General features: G+C 46.1%; 1 long non-coding RNA gene across 1 annotated transcript in view; it reads right to left on the bottom strand.

Annotated features, from left to right (window-relative positions):
- LOC145716805 (uncharacterized) overlaps nt 1–1,535 on the bottom strand; it is an 11,338-nt gene extending 9,803 nt beyond the window's left edge. The window contains exon 1 of the long non-coding RNA XR_014139711.1: nt 1,429–1,535. This is a non-coding gene — a long non-coding RNA (uncharacterized LOC145716805). The remainder of the gene's footprint in view (nt 1–1,428) is intronic.
- Between the last annotated feature and the right edge of the window lie 13,901 nt (nt 1,536–15,436).

Genomic DNA, 15,436 nt, shown 5'->3' with positions numbered 1-15,436 from the left:
AAAAAAGAAGAAGAAGAAGGTAGCGGGAGGGGAAGAATGAAGCGGGGGAAATCAGAGGGGTGGACGAACCATGAGAGACGATGGACTCTGAAAAACAGGCTGGGGGTTCTAGAGGGGAGGGGGGTGGGAGGATGGGTTGGCCTGGTGGTGGGTATTGAGGAGGGCACGTTCTGCATGGAGCACTGGGTGTTATGCACAATGAATCATGGAACACTTCATCTAGAACTAATGATGTAATGTATGGGGATTAACATAAGAATAAAAAAATAAATTAAAAAAAAACACGTTTTGCATTCCTGTACCCTGCTTCCTGCTCAAGTGACATCTGTCAGGCTGATGCTCCATGAGGATGCCATCCCTGAGCTCCTGAAAAGGGTCCCTGTAGGGATGAGCCTATTGTGTTAAAGCTTAAGTCAATCCCAAAACAAGTTCCTATAGGAAATAAAAACTGGAAGAAAGAGAAAATACAGAGAATGTCTTTTAAAATAGCAGCTAAGTCATGCAGCATGGAAGTATGAGATTAGCAGTGATAATCAGAGTTTAGTAGGCATGCGTTCACCTCTTCTCTGTCTCCACCCCCGCTCTGGAAAGGAGAAAATGGTACAGCTGGCCAGACTTTGGGAAACGCAGCCTGCGTGCAGTCTCATAAAGCATCCTGCAAGAACTAAGTATCTGAGAAGCAATTCAAATGCTATTGACAGAAACCAACTGGGTTGTTTTTATGAACAAATCTAAATCATACCACATACTCAGGGCTGGTTTTGAAAAGAGGCCCCAAGACCTTTTTCTCTTACAGAGCCATGTGCTTCTCCACACACAAGCCTGGCTGCAGGGGGTGCCTTCCCGGCTGTGGGTGCTGGTGGTCTGTCTCCTAGAATGGGGGTAAGGGGCTGGCATTAAATGGCCCCCAAGTGCTCACTTGACACATGTTCTTCTTTTGTTCCTCTAGGAGAAGAAAACGCATCTTCATGTCTACATTTATCTCAACTGGTTTGGTGGGTCTGAACCCCGAAAATGTAGGCCAGGTAGGGACCCCTTTGTAAGATATGCTCAACATAGAAAACCCGCATGGGTGCAGCTTGGCTGTGCTCTCAGATCCCTGGTTCCGTGCTCCACAAGCCTGGCAGGGTTCAGGCCTAACAGCAGCGAACAGACGGTCGTTAACACATGGGCCACAGCAGTGGTAGAGCTTTCGAGAACCACCAATTGCCATCTGGGGTAGGGGAGCCAAGGGAATATGAGGGAGTGGTCTACTCAGAAAGACTAAAGTTCCAGACACAGGAAAGGGTCTTATTTCCTCTAGGACCTTTGGAAAACTTGGAGAAAATTGGATTTCAAAGCCTGACACCAGAACGGAGGCATGCTTTTCATTTCAAGCAGGAATTCCCGCAGTCCTGCTGAAGTCCTAGAAGGGAGGACATAACTCACCTCACCTGGCTGCCCCACGAGATCAAAGGCTCCCCTCACCCCCGGGAGTATCCGTCTGGGGGCTAGGTTCCTCGGACTTCTTCACAGACTCATCATTCTTTCCAGAGTGGACCCAGCTCTGCGTGCTGTGTGGAAACCGCCTGCTTACAAAACACTCTGACCATTGCCAGATGTGGGCACCTGGCCAGCTTTTACATAATTCAGGCTTTTCTTTGCTCAAGATAATACAATTTAAAGGAGCCTTAGAAGTTGGTGTGTTTTAACCTCCTCCCCACCTCCCTGCATGCTTCCCTTCATCTCTCAAGTGGACTCTCTCACCCAGCACATGGTGGCGCAATATGGCGCGTGCTGTACCTCTGGACATAAGGCTGGAAGGAACAAGCCCATGCATCTCCCATGCGCTTGCTCAAAACTAAAATAAAAATAACTGGGAAGATTTGCCATCTGCCTCCTATTGCCCAGACCTTGTTTTCCACACATGGCTTCCCCCCCACACCCCCCGAATTGTCAGCTCTCGAATACCCAGTTGGGCAGCTCCGTGCTCAGGAATGCAAGAGGGGAGGCAAAGCCCAGCATGGTGGAAGGAGATCAATTTTATTCCTGTCATCAGAAGTCATCTTTTCTAATTTAAAGTTACTCTTTAAATTGTAAGAAGATCAAAGTAGTGCACGGAGCCCTGTTAAATGAGCACCAACAAATTTATATTGTAAAGTCAGGGTTGAGTGGAGACTTTCCCGCTGATCAAGCAAGGTCAGAGGTTCTGGGAATGTTAACTCCCATTTCATTTCTTCATTCAAGTGAGTCAGTCATATTGCTTTTTATGAGGATTCAAACCATGCTTGCTTTTGTCATCTGGGTCTCATCTGAAAAACTGTAGGGCAGTGGAAGCCACAAATGGGCTCTGAGACATGTGCTCAAGCATGTATGTGCAGGGATGTTTCGGGATGGCAGAATCAGTCTCTTCTCTCTGTCTCTCTCTCTCACTCTGTCTCGCTCATTCTCTCTCTCATACACACACACACACACACACACTACAGCTGACTCAGCCTCTCCCAGTTAGAACAGAATGTCAAAAATCCAACTGATATTTCAACTTTCCCTCCCTGTTGCCTGCATCCAACTGTAAGCAGCCAACAGAACCTGCCACTCATACACGGGAAACAGAATGTGCAGAGTTCTTGGGCATTGTGTTGTGTTGAGGAAGAGAGGCTTCAAAATGTGAATACAAAAATCAGAATTTACCTAGCCATCTCCAGGCACTTTGTACTGGCCATGAATTCTTCTTTGATGTTTTTTACTACTGGTAAATAATTAGGTTGATAAGTAACCCTAATGGTTTCCCTCAGTTTAGCCAAGCTTAGAACCAGCTCTTTGCCTTCTTTCAAAATGCACACATATTTTAGGGGTCTGAAAAATGCTCAGAAAGAGTTTCTTTTAGTCTGCATTTTGGAGCTTATGGATCTGAATATCTGTTTCTCTAACAGGCCTTAAAGCAGGATGGACAAGACTTCTCTCCAGAGTTTCTGGGATGACCAGTGTCAGGAAGGCTAAGAACCATCATCTAGATGTATGGTCAGCTTGATTTTGCAGACCAGTTTCAGGCCATGTGCAGTGGGATGTGTCTCAATCCAGTATAATTCTATCACTGATATCAATCAAGCTCAGAAAAACAAAAGGAGGAAAAAAAGGATCTTGTCCAGAAGCCTGTCCACAGACCAGCCTTGATTCGAGTTTTGATTGCCATACTGGAAAACCAAAGTGGCCATTTCATGATGAGGAAAACATTTCCTTGGTCAAACATAAACTGCTTTCAGATTCTGATTTACCCAATATGGGGCCCATGGTGATGAGACATATGCTCTCTCATTTACCCCCTAGGGCAGCCCAGGGAAATGGGCATGGTTATTTCCCTTCCATGGATGGACAAAAGAACGTTAGGCTGGAGGCTGCCTGTAAAACCCAGTGGCGTCCTCTAGTGGCCAGGTATGCATGTCATCCTTCACACCTGCAGCCCCAAGAGTTAGGCAACCCCGCTTCCTGACCCTACCCTTGCCTCTCCAAAATCATTTTTCAAGAAAGTATTAGGGAAATTCCAAACTCCTCCAAATGTGGTAGCTACTGTTCCATGATTTCTCCTTGCATCTACCAAGAAAAAGAGTCCAGTCTTGATTCTTGGGATGGTACCTGGTTTAATCCTAGGTTATCCTGGGGAGGAAGGCTGAAATATGGCTACCTTGGAAGAAAACTTTTCCAACAGAAGCAGAATGTCCATTCCAATAGAATGAAGAAACTCAAGTCTCTATAAAAACATCTTGGGAGAAATAGCGTGGTCTCAGGGAAAGAGCTTGAGCTCTGGATCATCACTAGTTGGCACCACCTGGTGCCAACTGAGCTTCAATTCCCTCATCGATACAATGGAGGTGACGTCAACTCTTGAAAGGGATTAGACCCTGAGGCTGAAAAAATATTGCACATAGAGTTCCTAACTAATAACAAGCAATCAATAAATGGTGACTTTTATCACCATTTTTATTTTAATATTGGAGGCAGTGGTATGTAATGGTTACTTGAATTTGGGAGGTTAAGTTTGTTTTAACCAGAAAATTCTAGTTGTTTCCATCCTCCATGTGGAAGATGTTTCTAAAACATATGCATGCACTTATTTTCCTGCCACAGAACTGAACACAATTGAATTTTTCTGTGATGATTAAGGATCTGGCTGTGCCCTGGGCAATCATTCTGAGAGCGAAGGCTTCTCATTGTTCAGCACTTAGATGCAGATGTGGGAAGTCGTGCAGACCCAAGGATGGGCATCAACCCCTCCAAGTTAGTCAGTTGTTTGTTTTAAATAAATCTCTGATATCAGAGCACTTTACTAGGGTTTGCCTTTTACTTATCAAAGCAGGTTGGGAAATACGTGTAAGGGTTGGCTGTGTTCCCAGTGAAAGGTTGGCTTCTATTTAATCCAAGTTTTGTTTATTCTTTGTTTATGATGCACATGAGTCTTCCCCAAGTGGAAGGAAAGTCTCGTCAATGGCAGAAGCCCAATTTCAGCTGAACCCCAGGCCAGGCTGGACCTTTATAATCAGACTGCAGTCACAATTCCTTAAAGTCATCTGTCTGCCCAAATTTATTTGTAACACTGAGCACTTTCTAAGGAAAAGGGAAGTGGAGAGGTGGGAGGTGGGAAATCAACCCATGTTTTTCTTATTAAGTCCTTATGAAGATTAGAGAGATCAATCACAAATTTTGGAAAAGGAAAGACACATTTAAGTTGGCCCAAGTCAGTTTGGTTCTGGGTTGAAACACTGAGGGGAGGAGGGTTGGTCTGACTCAGGACGGGATAGCCACTGTGTGTCCCATACCCTGTAAGGCTCTGTGACAGTCTCCTCGGGTGCCTTGAACACCAATAGCCTTTACCAGACAGCATACTGTCTGATGACTTAAGTGTAAATGAGTCAGAAACATACGGATTGCATTTCCCTGAGAAAATAGATCACTTTAAAAACGAAGGGCAAAGTGCTTGGGAAAATGCATTATGGGTTCTGTCAAGGCCAAAAAGGAAGTAAACTACTTCAGATATTCTCTAAATGCCAAATGTGAGTAAGCATTTTGAGGCAAGCACTCTACGAGGGTGTGTATATATGATCGTGTAAACGTCTCAGCTTGGGAACCTCACCAAGATGATGTACATCCGTGTATCATCTAAGTCCTAGAAAGTGCTTTTTGTGAAAAGCCAAACAGAAATACACAGACGAGACAATAATGCTGACTGATATCAAACATTAGAAACTGGAATTTAACTCAGTGTCCCCTGTAGAAAGCCATTCCCATTCCCCATCCTCCCCCCCACCCTGTTTTTTAACATTCTGACTTGAAAAAAATCAAATGGGAAAATCAATGCAAATGTTTGCTATGTGATTTGGGCTGGCAAACAAACAGGCAGATGAAAACCCTTAAAAATGTGCAGCTGTAAATGGATTCTGCTTTAATCAGGCTAAATTTTAGCATCTTTCTAAAGATGGTTGTTAAAATGGATGGGAGAGAAACGCAAAGAATTGCTCTTCACAGTCAGGTTGCCCATGGATGAAGTGACGGCAGAACCCCCGGGAGCCCGCTGCTGCCCCCTCCCCTGCGTACCCCCCACCCCCAGAGCTGGGCTCCCTGGAGCAAGGAAGGGCTTACTGGTAACCTACAAGGCCTATCTTGGGATGGCCCTGCATTATCCTCTGAGCAATGGATCACCTACAACATCATACTGAGAGCTTGGTAGAGTGAGCACTACAAGGCAAAGAATCTTAGAGGACAAACCAGGTGTGCGGGCAAACTATAGGCACCTTCAATCACCTTCTAGCCGCCCCCCACCCCCGAATTCTTCCCAACCCAGCCAGGACAGGATTATTTGCATCTATTGTCCTGATTCCCCTAGAAACTCTGATGTTTCTCTCACCCTCCCTCGCTCTCTGCTTTTCATCGAGTCCCTTTTTATTCTCCCTCTTCCTATCTCAAAAGTGTCTCTGGGTCTTTTTCTTTTCCTGAGTACTTTTTCCTCTGTTGGGGTTCTTCTCTGTATCTGCTTCTGTCTCCCTCACCTTGTCTCTCTCAGGGGCCCCATGCTTGACGGAACAAGGCCCCTGCATATCCCAACATTTAGGCAGAACTGCCTTGATAAGAACGGGTGGTTTCTTCTTCGTGTCTCAGTTGGGGAGAAGGAATGCTTCTCATTTCCCCCTGATGTGTCTTCATTTAGAGGGATCTCTATTAGTGTAACTTCCACACCTGCTCCTCTCTGTGGGAAAAGAATGGCCTAGAAGGGTGAGCATGTGGAGCAGCCCTACTTCTTCTCCTGCTCAGTGGTTGGCTCTGTCACTTCTCCACACAATGTTGCCAGAGTCAGGGCATACTGTCTCCTGGAAGGGCTCAGTACATGGGCACACTAAGGCGGTCCTCAGAATCAGCCTTGTCAGAAATGAAGGTGACCTTTCAGCTTGCCCTCAGAAGACTCTCATGCCTCAATTGGGTGGGAATGAGGCTGGCATTCATTAGACTCCCACAAAGGTCCCCCCAAGTCCTTATACCCAGAAGTCTCAACTCCACACCCCAAAATGCCCCTGAATGGGTCTCCACTCTGGTCTGCAGCCTATCTTCACTTCTCAAGACTCCCTCTCTTTCTCTTCCACAGCAGCCATTACTTTTGTTCACTGTTACCCAGTTCCCTTCTGCTTTGAGCACACAGGAAGACATACATCCTCGCACAGTTGAAATTAGGCCTTGATCTTATGTTGTCTGATAAAATGTGACATAGGGGATGATTGCTCTAGAATGTTACCCTACCCATACCACAGGGGAATTCTATGCATGAGAAATGAACCTTTATAGTGTGAAAGCCCTGAGATCAGGGAGATGTTTGTTATACAGCATAACCTCACCAATCCTGACTGATACATATTCCTTGTTTTGTCTCACTCAATCCTAAATCTCTGTGTCTCAACTATGATTTCATCATTTTACTAACATATCCCCATTTACTATCCTTTTCTTTCTCTGTCCCCCTAGCTCACCTGGGTTCCTTTCCCCCCCCCCCCTTTAGGACAGACATGGATTTGTATTTTTAACTAACATAAACAGATTGGCGTTAATTTTCAGCAAAGGAAGAACATAATTTGAAGAAGGGAACGTTCAACCCAGACATAAGAAAAATACTTTAAGCCCAATGGTCTAAAATGCTTTAAATCTAGAATAAAAGAGAGAGAAAGAACATGTATTCATCTCCGAAATCAGAAGGGAAGGGATGTTTCCAAAGCCTTAATAAGTCTGAAATACAAGTCCAAGTAAGAGAAGAATAGACACACTTCTTGGACAAATTGGAAAGAAACTGCCAAACTCCCTGTGGCCTTAAAATCTTGAATCCCTCAATGTGTAAGAAAAGAAACAGAGGAGAGCAGAGTGGCATCTCGGCAGCTATTCTGAAAGTCAGGTCTTCCTGACTGTACAGCTCAAAGGCAAGTGAGAAATTTTAAGGGGGACAAAAAGCACTTGCCCTCTCTCTTAATGCAATAATGTTAAATTCTCAGTAGGACATAAACCACATGTTGGTGTTATGGATAAATTCTGAACAGCATCCGAGGGTAAGTGTTTAATTATACTTGGCGTGGCTACACCTTTTTACTCACAAGACAGGAAATCCCCCAACTATTAACTGCACTCGACCTCGACACACCAAATGAGAGCCTTTCTGGCTGCTCTTTCCGGGATGGTCAGAGCCAATTTCATTTCTGGGGCAACAGTAGCACCTGAATCCCAAGTCTTATTATGTGGTTCCCTGTGGTTAGAGGCCAGGGGACAACCCCTCCAATACCCTCAATGACACTAAATAAAAGAAGTAAACCTTTTCCAGGCCAAGCCCCACAGTCTCTGCCTGGGAGAGTTCAAGGCAGTTTGGTAAATGGGATGAACTGCTCCAGGCTTTCTCCCAGATGTCCTGAAATTCTTACTGGAGGTAACTGTGGTGTCTGAGTGGCAGGCAGAGGTAGCAATTATGGGCCAGCCTCGGACAGAAGTGAAGTAGCTAGAACACTGTGCCCCAACTTCTTTTTAACACATGCTGCCTGTAAATGAGTCAATATCTCATACTCTCTTTTAAGGTTTATTAAATATCAAAACAAAAACCCAGATGAGCTGTTAGACACCATTTGACTAGCTCTCCTTGAGAAATACTGTGCTGGAATCTCTAGCTCTTTCCTTATTTAATGATTTGCACTTCATCTATCTGTTCTCAACATCCACCCATCTATACTATACCCATTTATTCATTCAGCAAATATTTATTAAGTACTTAATTGCCTGCTAAGCTGGGTACTAGGCTTTAGAGAGATGAAGTAGAATAAATCATGATCCTTGCTCTAGAGGAAGATAAACAGAGACAATCTTATGAAACTGTAGTAAATTCTCTAGTAAGGTGCATGCTGGGTAAGAGCCAGGACCCACACTTGTCCCAAAGGCAGTGGGGTGGAGTGTCGGGGAAGATTTCCCCAAAAGAATGAAAGCCTTGTCCTTCTCTCCACATCCTATTCAAACCTCCTCAGCAACCCTTCATTCAGACAAAAATAAAAATCATAAACTCTCACAAGCTTTGCAAATCTTAAGCATCTTGATTGTTTAGTCCAATTTACAATGCAGAAAATTGAGGTCTGTAAAGATCAGCCACTGGTCCATGGTCACACAGGTGCTTAGCAGCAGAGAGGTTGTACTCAACAACCACTTTGAGTGCTTCTCCTTCCAGGTACTGATTTCTGCATAACAAACAACCCCAGAACAACAGCAATCAGCAATCCTTTATTATACTCATGAATCTGCCCTCTGGCTGGGCCTGGCAGGGACAGCTTGCTCTAATCTGTGAGGCACTGGCTGGAGTGAGTCCACAGAGCTAGAGGATCACTTCCTGCGCTTGCTATGGGCTGGGAGCCCAGCCTTGGCTCCTCTTCTCCTGGGCCTCTCCTCAGGGCTTCTTGGGCTTCCTCACAGCATGGCAGCTGATTCCAAAAGCAAGTGTTTGAAAGGCAAGAAGTGAAGGCTGTCAATTTCTTAAGGCCTCGTCCCAGAAACTGGCACAGCGTAGTTTCCACCATATTTTCTTTGGTCAAAATCCAAGACAGTGAGGACATAGACCTCACCTCTCAATGGGAGGAATGGCAAAGGATTTTTGGCCATCTCGAATTCACTACATCTGCCTAAGTGATTTTGCATTTTGATGGGCTTCAAAGACTTAATGAAAAGAAATAAAAACTAAGTGCAAGGATAAGGGGAGGGGCATGCCAGTACTGCAGGCTGCTGCAAGCTCCTTTGGGTGGCTTCTCAGGTGTCAGCCAGCTGATGAAGGCCAAGGGGGAAGAAGCAGAAAAAGATGGGGTTTTCCGGTCAATGAAGTTACCCACACAGCCCTCAGAGCCACGGTACCCTACTTTGCTGCATATTAGAATAACGTAAGAGCCTTCAAAAAAATGTAGATTCCCACTGCCACCTCAGATCACAATTCCCAGAGGAGGCCAGAAGTTGTTTTTTTTTTAAAGATGTTTTTATTTGTCTATTTGACAGAGAGAGAGCACAAGCAGGCAGAGTAGCAGGTAGACGGAGAGGGAGAAGCAGTCTCCCCGCTGAGAAGGGATCCCGATGCCGGGCTTGATCCCAGGACCCTGAGATCATGACCTGAGCTGAAGGCAGTTGCTTAACCAACTGAGCGACCCAGGCGCCCCCAGAAGTTATTTTTAAGAAAGTCCCCCAGGTGATGGGAGGCAGATCTGTGGCCAGCACCTGTTTGCAAATCCAGATGTTGGAACTGCTCCCAGAATTGCTGGCACTTGGTTGAGTGAGAGCCCTGTGTGTTTTTATTGATGTGTTTAAAATGATGAAACTGAGGTCCCTCTCCTCTCCTCCAATTATGAATTCTACTTTGGCTGTGAAAAATAGTCCTAAGATAAGATAAAGAACTGAGGGAAATGTATGGTTCTTCCTGGTCCAAGAGCTCTGCACTGGGACACACCAAGACATTGAGGTCAAAATCAAAGCCCAGAGGACAGGGAGGAGAGACCTGGCTCACTTTGGGATTCCAGCATAATTGTTTTGAAATTCATTCATGTAGTTGCATAAATCAATAATTCATTCTTTTCTATTGCTGAGCAGTGTTCAATCGTATGAATAGACAACAATTTGCGAACCCATTTCAGCTGTGAGTGGTGTTGGGGATATAAAGCAATCGGACCTCCCCAAAAAGACCCCTCCATACCAACAGAATAGAGAACACACTATTATTGAGTAAGTATTAATAAGTTTATATGCATGTAAGGCAGCCAAAAAGTGACTGCAAAGTTTGGGGAAAATCTGACACATTTTATGCAGCAAAGAAAAACAATCATTTCTCTTATCTTCCAGAGACTAAACCACTGCCTGTTGCCACGTTTCTTGTGAGAGAGGTTTGAGCTAATTCCTGAGGGCCGTCTGCTTGGCCGGGCCAGAGAAATACCTTTACGTTGCAGCACTGGAGACTGGGCTTACTCTCTAGAGACACGTACCTCTATTCCAAACAGAGCAAGGACTCAGATTCACTACCTCTCCAAGAAAACACTCTAAAAAGAACAGAAAGGGAAAATGGTCTCTTTGTCCTTTATCAAAAGGAGAAAATAATTTTCATCTACCCTTACGATGAATATTTGGGTTGTTTCCTCTTTGGGTTATTTCAAATAAAGCTGCTGTGAACATTCACTTATGGAATCTATGTTTTTGTTTCTCTTGAGTAAAGACTTACGAGTGGAAAGGCAGGGCTGGGTTATAAAGTGGGCATATGTTTAACTTAAAAGAAACTGTCAATATGTTTTCCAAAGTGGCTGCACCATTTTACATTGTCACCAGCAGTGTATGAAAGTTCCAGTGGCTCCACATCCTCACCAACACTTGGCAGGCTCCATATTTTTAACTGTTGCCAATCCAATGAGTGCATAGTGGTATTTTGTTGTACATTGCATTTTTCTTTCCCTGATACAAATTACATTGAGCACAGCTTCCTGTGCTTACTAGACATCTGTGTATCTTTTGTAAGTGTCCAAATCTTTTGCCCACTTTTTCAATGGGTTGTTTGTAATTGAGCTGTACACAAGTTCTTAATGTATTCTTTTTTTAAAGATTGTATTTATTTATTTATTTGAGAGTGAGAGCACAAGTTGGGGGATGGGGCAGAGGGAGAGGGACAAGCAGACTCCCCACTGAGCAGGGAGCCCAAGGCAGGGCTCCATCCCAGGACCCTGAGATCATGACCGGAGCCGAAGGCAGATGCTTAACCGACTGAGCCACCCAGGGGCCCCCTAATGTATTCTCTATATAAATCCTCCCGGTCTGAAGCTTGCTCTTTCACATTCTTATGGTATCTTTGGGAAAAAAATTAATTTTGATGAAATCTAATTAACAAAAAATAAAACTTATCTCAGACTACTGGCCTCCAGAACTGTGACAGAACACACATTTCTGTTGGTTTAGGTCACCAGATTTGTGGTGATTTTTACAGCAGCCCTGGGAAATGAATCCACCCATTAGGCTGTTTTGGGTCTGTCCTTGGCACCGGTGGCTCGGGGGTTAGGCTGAAACGTGTGTGGCTGTATACACAGAATTAGGGGAGCTTCTGTCTTGGTTTCTCCCTCTGGGATGATCTGCACCCCTTTTTGTCTACAGGGCCCCTTTTCCTAGTTCCTCTGACAATAAAGATGGAGTTTCTATTAAAGCTTTCTGCATTCCATGATGGGGAGCCCCTCTTGTGTGGCATTATTTCTCCAAGTTTATCTCTTCTCCACTATCTACCCGCTTCTGTTTACTTTTCAAACTGCTAAATAGTTGTTTTTGTGGGTTGCCCAGAGCTTTTAGTTATAATTAGTGAGTGGGAAGGGGCATGGCGGGCTTGTCTGCACAGTGGCCCAGGAGGCCCACCAAGACCCAACATCTTGCTGTGCAACATTTGAGACGGCCCGCCCAGAACAAACCCTTGTATCAAGCCTGTCTTGAAATTCTTAGCTTGGGAGAAGTGGAAAGCAAGTGCAGAAAATGTCAGATTCAACTCATACATTTCACGGGTAATTATAAGCCCGTTGCCATTTGTATCAATAACCAGAGTACAAAATCAATTCTGCTCACAATTAGCTAGTTAAGAAAATAGACCATTCTGGAGTAAGGAGGAACGGCTAACCTTTAATGATGACTCACCCCAGGCAGGGTGCTTGGTGCTAAAGATGGGAACAAAGTTAGGCTATGGGGTCCTCCCAAGAGGGGCTGAGGATGGGAAGACAAACAAGTTAGCATGGATCTCCTGTGAAGAGAAGTGGTACGCGGGAAGTGGTCCAGAAACACAGAAGAGGGAGAAAGGAATTTTTATGGCATTTGGGGGAAAAATCCATAGCGAGGTGACATTGGATCTGAACTTTACAGATGTTCAGATTCCAACAAAGGGAGTGTCAGCCAGGACATTCCAGGTGGGAAGCACGGGCATGGTACCAGAGGGATGGCAGCCTGGTGTGATGAGAACCAGGGTGAGGTAGGAATGCCACACAGACCCACAAAATGCCTGGCCGCAGAGAGGCAATGGTCAGAGTTCATTGGCAACCACCATTTGACTGATGGGGCCAGAGTCATAGCAAGGTGCCATGTGAGTCAGGGAAGGGACAGAACCTGCTCTTCTTTTCCTTTCATACTGGGATCGCAAATGGCAGGGAGTGAGACTGGCTTTATTATGACAGAGGAAATGAGAGGTGTACCCAACTGAACTCGGGATCCATTGCTGTCTTTCTCTTCCCTCCTCTCTCATTTCCTAAGTCTTTCAGCCCAGTAAGCTGGGGCAGGGGTTCTGGCATGTGCAATCCATCCCCAGGGGAACAGTCTCTCTCTGACAAAGAGAAAATGGCATGTCAGGCGCCCAAGTGCCAGCTGATGTTTCAAAATAACAGTAAAAAGTGTTTTCTGGCAACGCTCCAAGGTCTGGACAAGCCTCGGGTCTGGGCTGATGAATGCATCAGACGCAGGGTGAAAACACCCAGCTGTGTCCTCCGCGGGCCTCGTTCTCAGGCAGCCCTCTCAGCAAAGGGATGGCCTTGCCGGCGTGTCCTCAAACATAATAACAGCCCACAACATGCTGTCATATGTTCTGACAAAGAGGGGGAAGCTATTTAAATGTTCTAGAACTTTAATCTTTTGGTTCCTCCCACCCACCCAAAAAAAAGTTATCATTTTGCAAATAATCCTGACTTTGGTGGTTTCCAACCGGAACAAGCAGTTCAAGCCCACAGGGACTAGAGGCTGAGAGCCATTGCAATCTCATGTGCAAGAAAATGAAAGAGTAAAGGTTATTAACCATTGCTTCTAGCAGATTGGTGATATGTATACTGCTTGAAACCCACTTCAGTAAACTACGATAAAACAAGAAAGCCTCCTGGGAGACTGATGTACAATTAAAATTGAAATTAGGCACTTTGGAGAGACCGATTTTGATGTTTTCTATGGAAGTCTGCTTCTACAGTAAAAGTTGGATAGCAAATGCCCAGTATCATCATCTAATGGCATAGCTGGCTAGCGTGAAGTTTCATCTCAAAGAGAAATGTTAGTGCTGTCATTCCTGGACTCCTGTTAGGGACTGACTGTGTCCCCCGCCCTCCCCAAAATTCATACGCCCAAACTCTACTCCTCGATGTGATGGATTTGGGGACGTGACTAGGGTAAGATGAGGTCTGAGGGCGGAGCCCTCATGATGGGATTAGTGCCCTAAGAAGAGTCACAGGGCAGCTAGCTTCTTATCTCTGCTCTCCAGCATGTGAGGACACAAGGAGAAGTCAGCATCTGCAACCCAGAAGAAGGTCCTCATCAGAACCCAAAGATGGGGGTGCCTGGGGTGCTCAGTCATTAGGCATCTGCCTTTGGCTCGGGTCATGGTCCCAGGGTACTGGAATCGAGCCCCGCATCAGGCTCCCTGCTCTGCAGGAAGCCTGTTTCTCTCTCTCCCACTCCCCCTGCTTGTGTTCCCTCTCTCGCTGTGTCTCTCTCTGTCAAATAAATAAAAATCTTAAAAAAAAAAAAAAGAACCCAAAGATGGCTGGCGCCCTGATCTCGGACTTCCAGCCTCCAGGACTGTGAGAAATAAGCGTCTGGTGTTTATAAGTCGCCCAGTCCATGGCAGTCTATTAGCCCAGCCGGAACTAAGACACACCCTCAGGGCAGCTTTCATCTATAGGGTCCTCAGAGACCTAAGCCATGTTCCACAGTAACAGCCTTTACAAGTGCTTCATCCTCTTCTTTTCTTCCCACAAGTAACCCTACCCCAGGTCTGTCTCTGCGTTAGGGTCTAGCGGCGCCTGCAGCAGCCGGGATTCCATCCTAGCTAACCCACGCCCACACTTTCCTCCCTGCTCCCCTCCCCGCCTGACCCCTCCTCCACCACACACACGCCTGTTCCGCAAGGGGAAGGTGGCATCCCGTCATCCACCTGCTCAGTCGAGGCCTGGCCTCCAGTGCCCGGCTTCCATTCTCTCCTTCCACCAACTTTCTCGAGCTTGGGCTCTGTGTGGAAGACACACAAGAGGATAAGATCATGGTCCTGTCCTTAAAGACCCCATGGTCAGATGAGGAGAAAGCCACCCCCACTCTCACCACAGCTCCTATGAACGCAACAACTCCTGTGAACCAGGTATGGAAGAACAAATCCAGCACAAATGCAGGTGGTGGGGGGAGCCGGGAGACGGGGCAAGGTGAGCTGTGCGCTGCATTCTGCACCATGAGTAGTATCTTACCTGGTAAGAAGGCCTGCCGGGAGAGGACACAGGCATGGGCAAAGCTCAGAGAAAGTCTACGTTCCGGAAGTGGTGAACAACTGGGTCCAAGAGATGATGCTCCAAAGGGCTGAGTAACAGAGGATGGCTAGAAAGGCCTGCAGAGCCTGGATCCTGCCACGGTGAGGGGCTTGTTCTTCATCCGTGGGCAGTGGGGAGCCATAGAGGCTTTGTAAACAGGAAGGTGATAGACACCGCTAGGGACAGTGCGGACTGAAAAAGGGAGGGATTTGGAGGAAGGAGGGCAGCTCGAGTCTCCTTCCTCCTCCTCCTTCCTTCCTCGTGCCTAAACTGCATCCAGACAAACAGCTCTCTCCACTCTCCGCCTCCTTGTCCCTGAAACTACACCCCTACACTTTGAGGACAGCTTCCTGCAGAGTCCTTATACACTTCAACTAGCTCCCTAAAACATGACCACATCTGTCCCCTGTCTGGAACCTTCTGCAACCCAGGTCAACATCACCTTACCCCTGTTTTCTCCATCTATAAAGCCAAGGGGTAACTGGCATGGCCATCTTACCACAGAGGGCCAGGGCCCTGTGGCATGTCCAGGAAACTGAGATGAACTGACATCAGCGAACCCGGGTCAGAGTAGGTGGCCTGAATGGCAAAGCCGAGAAGCTCCTTTGAGCTGGCAAATTGTTCCTAGGCCAAGC

Source organism: Leptonychotes weddellii, chromosome 13 (genome assembly GCF_054177405.1).
Source record: "Leptonychotes weddellii isolate Sample4059 chromosome 13, ASM5417740v2, whole genome shotgun sequence".
NCBI lineage: Eukaryota > Metazoa > Chordata > Mammalia > Carnivora > Phocidae > Leptonychotes > Leptonychotes weddellii.
The sequence above is the reverse complement of the archived record's forward strand: the minus strand, read 5'-3'. Positions and strand labels throughout refer to the sequence as shown.